The 3016-nt window shown below is 45.3% G+C and overlaps 1 pseudogene; it reads right to left on the bottom strand.

The window, feature by feature from the left end:
• Window positions 1-365: 365 nt before the first annotated feature.
• Ruvbl1-ps2 (RuvB-like AAA ATPase 1, pseudogene 2) lies at window positions 366-2609 on the bottom strand (annotated as a pseudogene).
• Between the last annotated feature and the right edge of the window lie 407 nt (window positions 2610-3016).

Genomic DNA, 3016 nt, shown 5'->3' with positions numbered 1-3016 from the left:
GGTATTTGGGGGTTGTTTGTTTGTTTGTTTGTTTGTTTTTCTCATAAGAAAGACCTTTTCTACTTAAAAATGTTTAAATATGCACTTTTTTATTTTTAGCATTTTACTTATATTCAAGTCATTAATATGCCTTAATATTTTGGTCTTGGGGACAAAGACCAAGAACTAAGGTCTATTTCATTCTTAAGTTGTTTTTAGGCCATTTTGATTTGTCCTTCTTTACCTATTTTAATCATCAAAATAAAATTCAGTTTTATTAGAAAACAAGCTAGGTGGGAAGGGGTTTCTTCCAAACAACCATGGAGGTTTGATAATTTACAAGGCATTCTTGAGGCAAGACCCTGTCCACTGTGTGGGGTCTGTCCTCTGGGTGCAACTCCAAACCCAACGTTACTTCATGTACTTGTCCTGCTGGTCAGCCAGAATCTCGGGAGAGGACTTGGCGTCAAAGAGGAGCTTGCTGATCTCTTCCACATGCTCCTCCTCTATACTGTTCTTCCCATTGATCTTTGTCAGCAGGTTGACTTGGATCAGCAGCTGCACTGAATACCTCAGAATGGTCTTGGTGCCCATCTCCCCAAGGTAGTTCAGTGCCTCCTCACTGTTGTTGATGCCGTCCTTTTTGTTTTGTTTTGTTTTTTATGGGTGTTCCCTTCCCCACCCTCCCCCATTGCCGCCCTCCCCTCAACAGTCTAGTTCACTGGGGGTTCAGTCTTAGCAGGACCCAGGGCTTCCCCTTCCACTGGTGCTCCTACTAGGCTATTCATTGCTACCTATGAGGTCAGAGTCCAGGGTCAGTCCATGTATAGTCTTTGGGTAGTGGCTTAGTCCCTGGAAGCTCTGGTTGCTTGGCATTGTTGTACATAAGGGGTCTCGAGCCCCTTCAAGCTCTTCCAGTTCTTTCTCTGATTCCTTCAACAGGGGTTCTATCCTCAGTTCAGTGGTTTGCTGCTGGCATTCGCCTCTGTATTTGCTGTATTCTGGCTGTGTCTCTCAGGAGCGATCTACATCCCGCTCCTGTCAGTCTGCACTTCTTTGCTTCATCCATCTTGTCTAATTGGGTGGCTGTATATGTATGGGCCACATGTGGGGCAGGCTCTGAATGGATGTTCCTTCAGTCTCTGTTTAATCTTTGCCTCTCTATTCCCTGCCAAGGGTATTCTTGTTCCCCTTTTAAAGAAGGAGTGAAGCATTCACATTTTGATCATCCGTCTTGAGTTTCATATGTTCTATGCATCTAGGGTAATTCAAGCATTTGGGCTTAGCTACTTATCAATGAGTGCATACCATGTGTGTTTTTCTGTGATTGGGTTACCTCACTCAGGGTGATATTTTCCAGTTCCAACCATTTGCCTACGAATTTCATAAAGTCATTGTTTTTGATAGCTGAGTAATATTCCATTGTGTAGATGTACCACATTTTCTGTATCCATTCCTCTGTTGAAGGGCATTTGGGTTCTTTCCAGCTTCTGGCTATTATAAATAAGATTCCCTCCTTCTTAATGATCTGCATCGTCTCCTGTGGCGTATACAGCATGGTCCTGATGATCATCACCTGGTCCAACAGGACCAATGGGATGCTGCATGGTGAAGTGATGTCCTCAGTGCCTCGGTTGGATGCAAAGATGACAATGGGGGTGATGGAGGAGGACTCCAGGGCTCGGTGCAGGTAGGTAAAGCACTCGATATTCAGCATATGGACCTCATTGACAAACCACTCCAGGGACCAACTCTGCAATGCCCTGGTCAGTGCATTTGTTCACCACCTTGTTGATCTCCCCTCGAAGTTTATCTGTGATCTCTGTCTTTTTTGGCTCCAACAACTGGCTCGTCATAGACAAAATATCTTGCCCACCCTGAGGCCGTGAATCAGCCACGTCCAGTTCAAGCAAAGTCACATCTTGTATGATTTCCTTCTTCTTGTGCACATCTCCCTTTGGCAAAGGGACGTACTCTTCAGCCTCAAGGTCAAATTCTGTAGCATAGGTGTTACACCTATCTTGCCTCTTCACAGCTCCACTGTTAGCTTCAATGTAAATCGCATCTCCAGACTTTACTCATTCTTTCTGCAAACTTTCAAAAAATACTGGGATCCAGCTTCCTCTGTTTGGTTCCTTTGGCAGTCTTCAGCCCTATGATTACATGGCTGATGGTTTTGCCATACCCATCCATAGGACTCTTTGTCTCACAGGGAGTGAGCTCTGTCACCTCCCTTTCATAAACTTCCTTAGTCTCCTTTATCCACAGCCCAATACCCCTGAGCAAGTTCTCCATCAGAACCTCTGTCTTCTCCATCTCCGTTGAGTATATTCGCTAGCCACCATCGTGCAGAAAGGAATTTTACTGCCCAGTTCCTGAGCAATAGCCAGAGCCAAGGCTGTCTTTCCAGTTTCAGTAGGCCCTGCCAACAAGACAGCTCTCCCAGCCATTTTCTTGCTTTTGATTAATTTGACTGGGATGCCACGTGCCTCTCTCACGTTCTCTTGGCCCACGAGCTCCGAAATCGCCTGCTTGGCCAGGCGTCTATCGTCCAGCCCAAGACCTTTCATGTGACTATGGGAGGCGATGTGCTGCATCATCGTGGTGCTCTTCACCTCCTCAATCTTCATTTTGCCGAGTGTCTGGAGCCACAACCTGTGTGGAGAGGTAGCTTGTTTTACTTTATAATGTTGGGGTCCAGGAATTGCTTCACAGACCACACAGCTGATCTCAGTTAGACAGCCATAGTTTATTGAGCATACACCCAAGACTGATTAACCAGAGCCACGGACCGGATTCGGGAACAACCATGACCAAGTTAAGATCTTCCAGGGCTTTTAAGCCCCAAATCCCCAAATATCTATGCCAAGTTATTCCACCAATTAGGATTTAGGAATAGGGGATTTCCTTGGGAATATTATCTTTGTTGTACGTTTATCCTGTTTCCATTGTTTGGAGTATTCAACTGTAGCAGGGGGCTTGCCTTGTCTAATATCCATGGCTTAACTTGAATACTAGAATGGAACTTGTCTTGTCT

Source organism: Rattus norvegicus, chromosome 1 (genome assembly GCF_021556685.1).
Source record: "Rattus norvegicus strain SHRSP/BbbUtx chromosome 1, alternate assembly SHRSP_T2T, whole genome shotgun sequence".
In the NCBI taxonomy this organism is placed as follows: Eukaryota; Metazoa; Chordata; class Mammalia; order Rodentia; family Muridae; genus Rattus; species Rattus norvegicus.
This window is presented reverse-complemented; position numbering and strand designations above follow the sequence as displayed.